The 13,329-nt window shown below is 43.5% G+C and overlaps 1 pseudogene; it reads left to right on the plus strand.

The window, feature by feature from the left end:
* Positions 1-256: 256 nt before the first annotated feature.
* Positions 257-701, plus strand: LOC125555835 (annotated as a pseudogene).
* The last annotated feature ends 12,628 nt before the right edge of the window (positions 702-13,329 follow it).

Raw genomic sequence — 13,329 nt, forward strand, 5'->3', positions numbered from 1 at the left:
TTTCTCTACAGGAGCGCGCACGCCATGGCGTGGGCGAGAAGCGGAAGGAGCAGGGCGCCTCTTGCATTGCGTCCCTTGCGCACATGCGGTAGAGTGGCGGTACAAGTCCACACGCAGGCGGTGACAGGAGCATGAGAGAACGCGGGGGAAGCAGAGAAGCACGCGTCCATGGCAGCAGGGGACTTGGCGCAGCAACGGCGAACCGAGCGAAAAAGAGAAGAGCTCGATCACGTCGTACGTCGCTCGGCCGATTGAGATGTACCAGGCGATCCCCTACAGCGCCGGCCAGCTGCCGGCGTGCCTGCAGCAGTCCGAGCAGGTCGAGGCCGAGGGCGTGGCCGGCCAGGAGGGCGGGCTCGCGGCTCGCCGACACGGCGGCGAGGGGCGATGGCGGGGAGGTGGTGAGGACGGCGGTGGCAGAGAGCCTGGTGCTGGTGGTGGGGAGGCGCGGGTGCTACCTCAGCCACGTGGTGAATCGGCTGTTGCAGGGGCTCGGGGTGAACCCCGCCATGCATGAGGTCGCCGACGAGGCCGAGCTCGCTGCAGCGGTGGCCGGGAACGCTGGAGGCGAGGCCGTCGTCGCGCTGCTGGCAGTGTTCATCGGTGGGAGGAACCTCGGCGGGCTCGATCGGCTCATGGCCGTGCACATCTCCGGCGAGCTCGTGCCCATACTCAAGGACGCCGGCACGCTCTGGCTCTGATTCTCTGACTCTGAGCAAAACCAAAGATGCATTCGGGACGGGGTACTATGGACGTACGAACAACCGTTTGATCATGAGTTAAACTTCTTTTCAATTCTCTTTTTGACTCTTGATGAGATTATGTGAGTTACTACTGCTCGATCGTCAGTCTCTCTTGATTGGGATCAATAATGGAGTACCAGCTTAGCTATAGTTAGGCCTAAATTCTTTTGATTAGGGTAGGAAAAATTAGGAACTATTGTGCCATCTCGTGCTTATTTTCGCCCTCACGCTTGTAAATACATGGATGAGTGAAGAGGGGTGTACTATTTAGCACTGTATAAATCATGTTCCTTTCATCTTGCACATTAGTTTTCTAGATGCCAATTCATTTTGTCTTTGAAGGTTTCTTCTAGCAGGCTTATGATGTTATCACGAAATGGCACTATGTTGGATATTTGTAATCCATGAAGGGGTGCTTGTTTGTTGCAGCTGATTTCCCTCTCTCTTCTTCTATAGTACTCCTATTTATCATAGATTAATTTTAAATTCTTCTGAAAATAGAGGACTCGAACTGATCTCCAATTTTTGGGTTTGTACTGAGCGGTTTTCATATACTAGACTTTACTCTGTTTTTCCGTAAGATTTTCCTCGTACTTTCCAACGATCTATGGTATCATTGTCCCCGAACTTGCATGATTTATATAGTTGAACCGAATGACATTTTTTTCAAAAAGAAAATATTTATTTGCAACGGTGTTTTGGACTTCTCTCATTTTACGACCTAAACATTTACCATTTGAATTTTCATATAGGGTTTTCTTTCCGTTTAAGCTTTTTTCGCGTCCCGAGCATGGTGTCGGGGCATGGCGCGTGTTATAGGGTTTTCTTTTGAACTCCCATTTTAGTAATACATGGAATTCTTGGACTAGCACACGACGGTAGAGCACACACGATAAACATTCTGAAGTCGTCTAAGCTACAACATTTGGGGCGCGGGCAACAACGGCGGCGCTCGCGGCGGCACTCGTACTAATCTATGTGTGTGTTTGTACAGAGGAGGTATTTTTTCATAGAGTAATTTTGAATGGTTCCGAAAAAAGTACTTGAACTGATGCCCGTATGGGTTTGTACTGAGGGTGTTTTCGCATACTAGACTTCACTTTTTTTTGGTATGGCTTTTCCTTGCAACTTTTCAATGGTTTACGGTTTTCATAGTCCTCGAACTTGCGTGGATTATATCATTATCATTGAACTGAATGCTATTTTTTGAAAAGAAAATGTTTTGTGTTTTTTAACTCAATTTTTCTGCTACGATGTTTTGGACTTCTCGCGGCGACTTCAACTTTTACCATTTAAATTTTCATGGGTTTTTTTATTTTGTTTGAGCTTTTTCCCAAACTTATTTGAGACTTCATGTTTGAACATACAACCGATGAGACTAGATCAAACATTTTGATGGAAATAGTAGTTTAAACATTAAAAAGTGCAGAAACGGTAGAAAATTTTAGTTCAGTTACTCCTGCTCAATCACAATCGGGCAGGCCCTGCTCAACACCACCTACCAAGATAGAAACGCTACACCAAACATGTGTTGGACTTACGTAGAGGAAGCTGGCATATAATGCAAAAGAAATGAGACACGTCACAATGTTATAACCGATGAGACTAGATCAACCACAAAGAAGTGTAGCCATGTTCTTCGCAAACCAAACCAAATCGTCTCAGGTTTCGATTATCTAACATGAACAAAAGAGATCCGGAACACACATGACGTCTGCAAAAGCTTCATCAGCAGAAAACTCACAGCAGGTTCCCACGAGTGTGAATTAACAAGGGTGGCATGGCACCAAGTTACTGCACCAGCTTAATTCCTATGTACTACATACTGTACTTAGCAGTGGTGGTGCCACTAGCAGCGGAGGTGATGTTATCTATGATACAAAGATGACACTCTTAGGACCTCCTCTTCCTCTTCTTCTTGTCCTCGGACTTGGCGCATGCGTTCTTGAGCTGCAATGGAACACAACACCGTCAGCCATCTCAATGGATCACATCATATAAAAATGAATCGAATTTTAGCAACCGTGGGTGGAGGATGAGTAGTCAGCCAAGGTGGCTAGGGTGCTTACCATGATGATGAGGACACGACGAGGACAATGGCGAAACTGGCGAAGAGGGTGAGTGCGTGCTTGATGTAGCCCATGATGCCGCGACGCGCCCTCTCGATGATCTCCTTCGTGTCATACACCATGTTGAACTTGTGGAGTTCTGATTTTTGAACCTTCCCAGTAGTAATACATGTACTGGGCAGTACAAGATTGTTGAGCAGCTGACCCACAGAAACAAAAACACTCCTGGAGTGCACACGCAAAATCATTTACAAAAATAGTAGTAGCAAGAAGCAATAAACAGCCACACATACACGTGTTTTTGAGAGTGAAGCAACGGAGAGGCAAAGGTGTACGCAGCATAAACTTCATCATGTTTTATGATGAGCACATCCACGATGCATCCTGTTTTATGTTAACCAAGTGAAAGTACAGTGCTCATTCTGAAGCATAACCACAAGCACTTGTTTCTATTATATGAAGATGGAAACACAAAGGAAATCAGACTCACCATCAGAAGTAGATGAACTGAAAAGCGTACAAAATTTGAACTTGTGCATACAAAAGACGAACTGAATCACCATCTCTGTACTGAACTTATGTATCTATACAATGCAATCCAATTATTATATCTTGTCAAAAATCTCAAATTAAAATTTGAACTTATCGAACATGCACATGGAACGGACAACAATTCACATAAATACTGTGTTACTTCCCTAGATGCTTCTACAATCACGGGAAATACAAGTCTACCCACACCACTATCCCAACCAAAATTGAAACTTGCATTCATAGGTTGTTGTGGAGTTTTCAACTTGTAACAGCTAAAACACTTTATCCGTAGTGTAACATCAAACCTTAAGAAAAAATGCCAGTTCTCATTGGGCATATGAACAATCAATCACCTTCTCTGCATCAATGGAAACTCATAGTTCATTACAAGAAATCAAATTAGCAATCAATTTTTGTTGGTGAGAGATAAGAGAGAGGAGATATGAACGGGGAGTTCAACCCCGCTGCTACATCCTCCTCGGCAGAGGCACGCAGCGACGATGCCACCTCGTTGCTATGCTTACAGGAAAACTGATTGTTGAAGTGCAGCAACAAGTTATTTGCCACATGGACAAAGAATTTTCTTCGGGTTTTATTTTGAACTTGCCTGGAAGTAATACTTGTACTCTAGTCCCAGTACAAGTATCATGCCTATAATTTGTAAACAAAAAAAGATGCAGAATTTACAAATGAAAAGATTAAAATAAAAGTTGAAACAACAGAGAAACTATGAAGCAAATAGCATGAGTGATCTTCTAGTTGAAGCACTATATTTTACTGATATTTTTTTGTCAGTGAACTTTTGTAATTTAGGTACTAGAACTCACTGATGTTATTTACTCTTCGTTTTTTGAAGGCATTTTTCAGTACATGTTGAATTCTTTTTTAAACACACCCACAGTTGAAATGGATCAGTACATGCGGAAAATATCAGTTTTCATAAGCAAAACTTGCACTGAATTAGTTAAACTTTGAATATGTTCAGAGAACATTAGAGTCTCATGCTACTCTAGGCCACACACCGAACCAAGCTTTTCAGCATGATGCATCTTCTCATATGGAATGTATATACGGAACCAAAACAATTTCTTATAACACTTCTTAGCCCATTCGCTTCAAGCTTTAGAAGAAAAACTTTGGGGGGGGGTGGGAGAACAGAAGATGAATTTCTAAACTACATTTCTCTGAACTGAATTCCTATCAGATGTTGAACTTTCTAACCTACAGTTGCCCAGAAGCCGTCCCAAATTCTGCTTGGACTAATGTCCGCGTTCCACTTGGACGGCTGCCAGTCACCATGGTGGACGAGCTCATGGCCAAGTGTGGCCAAGGCGACCACCGGGAACTGTAGGTGCTTGTGCAGCAACACATTTTTGCCCGGCTTCTCGACTCCCTGCCCAATTTTCCTGAGAAGCAAGATAGACAAGAGATAAATTCTTCTCTCTTACAGCTGAAAAATTGAACGCATCTAAAAAATCACATTTTTTTATGTGCTCAACCTCCTGCATATATATTTAAACTGATGGTTTTCTCTCACTGAACATTCTACCTCGCAAGTCTGAACTATGCGAACTTTATTCTGGCCGAACTATTACAAATTTTCTATACAGCGAACTACCGTACAATATAAAACTGATTTTTTTAACACGCACATTGCACCGATTCATCTTTCCTTTATGAACTGGTGATAAAATATATACTGGGCTGCTACACCAGCAGCAAATTCAGGAATACATGAAATTTTTTGGATAACAATCTAACAAGTGTTATAGCAAAGCAGGGAACAAGTACACGTTTTGAACTGCTCATGAACACGCATCAAGCAAAAAGTACAAACCAATTCTGGTTCACTAAAACATGAGTTAATTTTCAATATAGATTCACTAAAACGGCTTCTGATTTTTTTAAACATCTAGCTTCTTCTTTGTATTTTAGCAACACAAAATGAAGCAGTAAACAAGATATGGGACGGGGTGAGTACCTGTCGGTGCCGGCAGAGAAGCGAAGTGGTCTTGCCAGCGAACATGGTGCTAACGATGATGTGAATCACGCCAAGTTGGAATGTACTGCAGACATTAAAATAGAATAAACAGAGAACATGTTGACCAAATCATGACACCCTTAAGAACCTTAGGCCTAGTTAGATAGATATCACAATGCAATAGTGGTATACAAATAGTGAACATTTCAGTTAATAACGTGAGTGCACCATCAGGGTTCAGTGACCACACCCCCTATCTTTAACTTACTTTTGTTTCTGAACCACATTCTGGTACGTGTTTCTCAACAATGCAAGATCATTATTCACTTGCAGCTGACAAATTAACCAATGGTTGACTATAATGAAGTGCATATATAGTGAAAAGAATTAAAATGTTGATCAACTTATACTAGATTCTTATTAAAAAAACTAACATGTACTGTTTTGCTTAGCCTGGGATGGATTGTTAGAATTTCTAAAGGCACTTAATTACCTTCAAGACTGCAAGAGTGAAGGATGCCTTTTTCATATTTTATTTATTTATGCTACCCATTCACATAATTTTACAAATGGACCACACTTGTTGTACAAAGTACTAAACAGATTCATGTAGAAACAATACTACAATATTTGTGAACAAAAGGTCATACAGAAGTTGTATTGATCCACGGAAAGATTTGCTACTGGCAAGAAAATAAATATGAAATCTATCTTGGAGATTTGACATATGTTCCATTGATTACATTCAATCATGTATGTAATGAAGAAACAAAATGCAACTCCACAATTTAGTAGTTCATGTAAAAAAACAACCAAGTTAATGTACAATAACATCATAAGTTCAGAAATAAAATTAAAAAGAGTTTTGTACTGTTTTTGCTATAACAACTAAGTTACCATGTGGCTGGACTAGGATAGCGCTGCATATCCTGGAGTGGTGGAGAGGAAGCTCATGTCACTACCAAATCTATCAGGGTACTACAAATTCAAGGAACATAAGTAAAACCAAACTAATTTATTACAAGCACTCCTATGAAAAGAACTTAATTTAGAAATTGAGGTGATCATAAACAGTGAAAATAAGAGTTTGCTACTGCTAGATTTCCAATCGCCGAACAACTTCTAGGAATGTGTGGGACTCAGACAACATGCCTGAACTGTGCACTACTAGGAAAACGGCTACTAATGGCGCACCAGTTTTGCCTACTAATGGCGCATCACTGGTGCTCCATTAGTATCTCGCCACTAGTATTTTTTACTAATGGCGCACCACTGGTGCGCGATTAGTATAGGCCACGGTGCGCCATTAGTATAGGCCACTGGTGTGCCATTAGTATTTTTGAATTTTGAAGGCGGGAAAATAGTAGTGGCGCACCGTCTAACCCCCACCGTGCGCCATTGCTATTTTTGAATTTGGATCTGGAACGCCCAGCCATATATACGACATAGTAATGGCGCACCATGGGCAGGTGCGCCATTACTAACTTTTTTTTATTTTTTTTGATTTATTTTGAATTTTGAAGGCGGGAAGATACTAATGGCGCACCATGGGCAGGTGCACCATTAGTAACTTTTTTATTTATTTTTTTGACTTATTTTGAATTTTGAAGGCGGGAAGATACTAGTGGCGCACCATGGGCAGGTGCGCCATTAGTAAGTTTGAATTTTTTTGAATTTATTTGCCTCTCCAGACCTTAAAAGCCCCGTATCTTTTTTCTGTTAGGTTTTTGAGGATTTTGAAAATGTTTAACTGGATTCCCCCGGTTAAATTCGGATGTAACTTTTCGAGTAGATGATTTTTCATATAAAAAACTTTTTCATCCGAGTTCGTACGCAAAAGTTATGCCCATTTTTACAAATTCTCGAGAGATTTTGCAAAAAAGTCGAAAATTCATGTTTGTAAATTTTGCTAACAACTAGACCACATATCACATGAGAATCTTATTTTCTTTTATTTTTTTGACATTTCTATCATTTTCTTTTTTTTGAAACTGAAAAGGCGGTCCACCGGGGGGTGCATTCGGGTGAATGTTTGGGCCAAGTTACTAATGGCGCACCGTGGCATGGTGCTCCATTACTAGTTCAACTAGTAATGGTGCACCACTCCCACGGTGCGCCATTAGTAGTTTTGAAAAATTAAAAAAAATTACTAATGGCGCACCACTCCCACGGTGCACCATTAGTAGTTTTGAAAAAAAAAATTACTAATGGCGCACCATGGATGTGGTGCACCATTAGTATATAGTAATGGCGCACCACATGTCTGGTGCGCCATTAGTGTCAATTCCATCTATAGCCCTTTTCCTAGTAGTGGTGTGTTGATTGGTAGTTGAACTTGCTACCCATCCACACTAGTACCAGCGGCAAAAAACCACAGTATTTAAGCAAATACCTGATGGCATCAAGAAAACAAGTGACTAAAACATTTAGCAATAAAAGCGATGCTACAGAAAAATTGGACTGATGTTTTTCTGTCATTCCGACAAACCTCCAACATTTTTTTGAACTAATTTTTATCCTATCATTGTAATGTTGGTTTAGGCTTTTGGAATGAGGTGAAAGCCTCTAGTCTATTTGAACTTTTACTAAACATTCAAAAATGTTTGAACTGATGTGAATCCTTTCACTGAACTACTACTACTACATTTTTTCATGAACCTACCCATGTATATGGATAAGTTCTATTTCTGCTAGGCATTTGCACAATTTTGTGCTAAGCAAAGATAGAAAGAAAACAACCTGGAAATGTTTCCTGCCGCCGCACGTCAATGGGGGTTTGGATATGGATGAAGTGACTGCCCCATTTTTCTTGTACTGAAGCTTGTTTCTTGAAATTTAAGACAATGCAAATATTATCTACAATATGGACATTTAGTATACTATGAACTAAACTCTTTGGCACTTTCGAACTAAGGTAATATTCTGTCCACTGAACTAAATAGTGGACAGACCAACAACATAAATCCTCAAGCAATAATCGAGAGAGCTCACAATCTCCAAGGAAGATGCCTATGAATTCGCCATGGAAGGGCCTCCCACTCCCCTGCTCTATATCCTCCCACTCCCTGCACACACACACACAGAGCAGAGAGAGAGGATGAGAGGGAGATGACAGAGCTGGATCGAGGATGGAGCACAGGGTGGCCTATACGCAGCTTTTTTTCTCATGACCGGCTAAGAAGCGTGCTGTTGTACTGACGAGGCAAAGGTCCAAATATATGGAGGGACTAGTAAGGGTCTCAGGAATTGACTACATTATTTTAGTTAACTCGATCTTCATCAGTACTAGAATGACTGGACAAGTAGTTTGGATTTGTAGCAGCACACACACTAAACTTACACATTTTTTTGAAATTTTTTAGGTGATTGCATCAGTACTAATATGATTGGAAAAATATTTCAGATTTGTAGCAGCACACACACGAAACTTACAAAATTTTATGGAAATGCACGAGTTCTTATTTATCAGTACATATTTTTATGGAAATGCATGATTTAATTTCTTATAGGCATTATCTAGGCAAAGAACACTCGGTATTGAAATTTTTTCCAAGTATGTATTGAACTGATATATTTTTTGTCAATGAACTGTTGTAGTATAGGTACTCATAATCTGCAACGAAGTTGATATATGTACATGTTAAAAAGATAATCAAGTTCATGTATATTAATTTTGAGAAGTTCAGAAAGAAACTTTTTTAAAAGTTTGTACTCAAAAGATGTGCAAACATATTTAGTGCTTTTTTTAGGAAGGAACTCAATTCAATAAAACATATGCAAACATCTTGGCTTTGAACATCTGTATTTTTTATTTTGAGCTTACTTCTCTTGAGATTTGAACTGATTTGTTTTACAGGCACACGAACAACTACGAATGAGCTGATGTTAGTACATGTAAAAAAGATGAACAAGTGCATGTATATTAACTGGAGAAGTTCAAAAAGGAGCTTCATCTTCACCATACTAACTAGATCAATACTGAAAACCTGAAGTATGAGAGGGAGACCAGCTTAAGTTCAAAGTACACAAGCATAAGCTGCAAGCTCCATGTTCCAACTTGTAGATGACTAATTTTAATATCAAATTCCTCAGTCCAACATTAAGATAACACACAGGACCGGTTAGCCAACAAGCTCACAATACCAATTCCGCTGACTTTGTTTACCTCGACACATGTCGAAGACGAGCACGATAAGGTCCCGGTCGCCAACCCGCTTCCGATGTTGATGGTCAGCAGGGACACCACAACGAGGAGGGAAACCTAGTGCCCAAGCTTGTGGGCGGAGGGGTTGGGCGGCGGTAGTGGTGCGGCGCATCGGCGGGACTAGAAGGGGCGGCTGGGCGCGGGGAGGTGGTGGTGCAGCACGTCGGCGGGACTAGGAGGGGCGGCGCATCGCTGGGAGGTGGTGGCGGGGTGCGTCGGTGGGGGAGGAGACGGCGAGACTACGGGAGGTGGTGGCGCGACGCGTCGCCGGGAGGTAGGCGGCTGCGCATCGGTGGGATGTGGTGGCGGGGCACGTCGGCGAGAAGGGGAGGGGGCGGCACGTCGCCCGGAGGCAGGGGCTGCACATTGGCGGGGGAGGAGACGGCGCGTTTGCGAGAGGTGGTGGCGCAGCGCGTCGCCGGGAGGTGGGGGCGAGGCCCGTCAGCGGGAGGTGGGGTTGCGGCGCGCTGGCCTCTTTTCAGTGTACCGAAATGCATATCGGGCCCTATAAGGGGCGATGGTCCATCCCTATATATATATATATATATATATATATATATATATATATATATATATTGTCGCAACTACATGTGGGTGTTAGCAAGATCATTTGTGTGTCGCTTTGCGAGTTTTCATTCATTGTCTGAGAAATAGGAAAAAAAACTTCAAACAGTTCGGCCACAGGGTGCGGCCAGAGGCATAGGCCTTGTTGGTATTTTAATTTCAAGAAATGCATATAGAGTCCAGAAAATAATGAAAATCATTGTGTCACTATGGCGTGCTCTCATGATCGCATGGAAAAAATTTGGTAAAGCTTGGCACAAGTTTTGGTGCTCGCACCTTCCATATTGGAGCATCTCACAAGAAGGATCATAGTTTCCAAAAGGAGACGTGACACTTCGGACTCCAAATCGTCAGTTACTACATCATTCCACCTCAAAAAAATCATGGTAAACAATCGTGGATATACCCTTGGTTTGCTTTTCCGGCCCATTTCAGGTCTCGTCTGCTATGTTTAAGTCATTCTTTGCACTTACCTTGCATTTTAGTGCATATAAAGTCAAAAACCCTACTACAACTACATGTGGGTGTTTTAGTTAGGCTATACTTAGTCTACTCATAGTGGAGAGTGTCATATACTAGTATCATGCATATATATATATATATATGATACTAGTGTATGATACTACCTTTAATTATAGTGCATAGTATAATAGAGTAGTATCATAGATGATCATATTTATTGCCATGCATGACACAAATTAGCATTGCATTTAACATGATACGATATCTACCTATATGTTACTCCAACCCTCTCTATCTTCTATAATTCTTTGCCACATCAACATACTTGTTATTTCTGAGTGCATGATATCGGCTATGATACCACCACTATGGCCAGCCTTATAGTGGGGAGTATCATATACTATAGTATCATGCATATGATACTAGTGTATGATACTACGTACGTACCTTCATAGTGCAAAAGTAGTATAGCATATTTATATCATATTTATGGCCATGCATAGATGACCGTATTTATGGGCATGCATGACACAAAGTAGTATAGCATATTTATTATGTTATGGTATCTACCTACATGTTACTTCTTTGCCACATAATCATATTTGCTATTCACGAGTGCATGATACCGGCTATGATACCCCCACTATGGCCACCCTAAGTATTGGGGATATGACCCCAGGATATAACCCGCCCGTCCAGGGCCGGGTCACCAACGGTGACTTACAAGGAGCTGGCTAGGTGGGCCGTATTCTACTGAAGATCATCAGGAGGAGATGAGCTGCCCTCCGCTGGGCCGGCTCATCGCGCCTGGCCTAGGTCTGTTTGTAAACCGCCATATATGTGTTTTTCTTTACTTAGGGGACAAGTTATAGACTTGTTCCCAGCTTGGACTCTCATGTAAGGGGAGCCCCGGGTTAGAGGGGACAACTTATAATCTCTTGAGCTTTAGGGTTGGCCTAGCGCACTTGAGCATTGAGATCATAATCGATATATCCAAAACAGGACGTAGGCTTTTACCTCTCCAAGACGGATTGAACCTGTATAAACCCTCGTGTCCTTCGTGTCCACTTAACTCCTTCGATCTACCACCTAACGTGATGGCCTCGCAACTAAGTCCTATGAGGACATCTTCCCTAGAAATACCACGACAGTTGGCGCCCACAGTGGTGCAGTCGCGCGGTGGTGTTGAGTATTTGAAGGCCCTTCTCCAGGACTCAATGGGTATGTCATCGGCCGCATGAACAAGAGTCATCGCGGCAAACTCTACATCGACGATTTGGCTTGGGGCCCCGAGGCCGACTCAATCGAGTACGGGTACCGGGTCCACTTTGGTAGAATCCACATCTTCATCGGCAGGCGCGACGGATCTAAGCCTAAGCCGAATGCCTCCGCCGAGATCATCGAGTCGGCCTGGTGTTCACAACCCGCTGTTGCTAGGGCTGCCAAGGGACCCACCACACCTCATGCGGCTCGCGGTTCCAAACCTGGGCTAGATGTCTACACCAACCTCATCAAGCTGGCTCAAGACAAGCGACCCGCCCGGCCGAAGCGTGCGTTCGTTGGCTTTATCCAAGGGGATGATTGCGCCGACGACCCATCTTTCGATGGCGACACGCTCATCCACTCCGACTACGATTTTCCCTCGAGCGATGGTGAGTCAATCTTCCTGCTCCATGATGGTTTGCTTGGAGGGGGTCTTGGAGGCGGAACGACCCAGGACTCTCCCGACCCGCCTGCTCGGTCCACGGTCTACATGGTAGGAGCAACTCTCACGACTGATCCGGCGGTGGTGTCCACCACGGCTGGCACGGGAACCTCTAACCCGCATCAGCGCCATCGCCGACTCAGGCCTTGACGGGGCTGGCCGCCACGCTCCTCACCATGCTAGTGATGCCTGAGAACCAGGCTGAACACAACACCGAGATAACCAAGCTTCACGATCAGATGACCAAGATCCAGGATGACATCAACGTAGAGAACAATCGCGTGGCGGGTGTACAAACTGAGATGAGGGCTGAGGCCGAACGACTAAGGGCCGATGCCTGACACTTAGAGCAGTGTTGGAGTGCTTCGGAGGCGGTTCACAACTGGAGGCATCATCACCTTCCGCCTAGCCTCGAGCCCACTCAACTGTTCACCACCCCTCAAGATATGCTCCTTCATGACTGAGGGAGTCCTGGATTAGGGGGTGTTCGGGTAGCCGGACTCCTGACTATGAAGATACAAGATTGAAGACTTCGTCCCGTGTCCGGATGGGACTTTCCTTGGCGTGGAAGGCAAGCTTGGCGATGCGGATATTCAAGATCTCCTACCATTGTAACCGACTTTGTGTAACCCTAACCCTATCCAGTGTCTATATAAACCGGAGGGTTGTAGTCCGTAGGACAGAATCAACTCCATACACAACCATCATACCATAGGCTAGCTTCTAGGGTTTAGCCTCCTTGATCTCGTGGTAGATCTACTCTTGTACTACCCATATCATCAATATTATTCAAGCAGGAGTAGGGTATTACCTCCATCGAGAGGGCCCGAACCTGGGTAAAACAAAGTGTTCCCTGCCTCCTGTTACCATCCGGCCTAGACGCACAGTTCGGGACCCCCTACCCAAGATCTGCCAGTTTTAACACCGACATTGGTGCTTTCATTGAGAGTTCCTCTGTGTCGTCGCTTTTAGGCCCGATGGCTCCTTCGATCATCAACAACGATGCAGTCCAGGATGAGACTTCTCTCCCCGGACAGATCTTTGTCTTCGGCGGCTTCGCACTGCGG

This window comes from Triticum urartu, chromosome 5 (genome assembly GCF_003073215.2).
Source record: "Triticum urartu cultivar G1812 chromosome 5, Tu2.1, whole genome shotgun sequence".
NCBI classification, from domain to species: domain Eukaryota; kingdom Viridiplantae; phylum Streptophyta; class Magnoliopsida; order Poales; family Poaceae; genus Triticum; species Triticum urartu.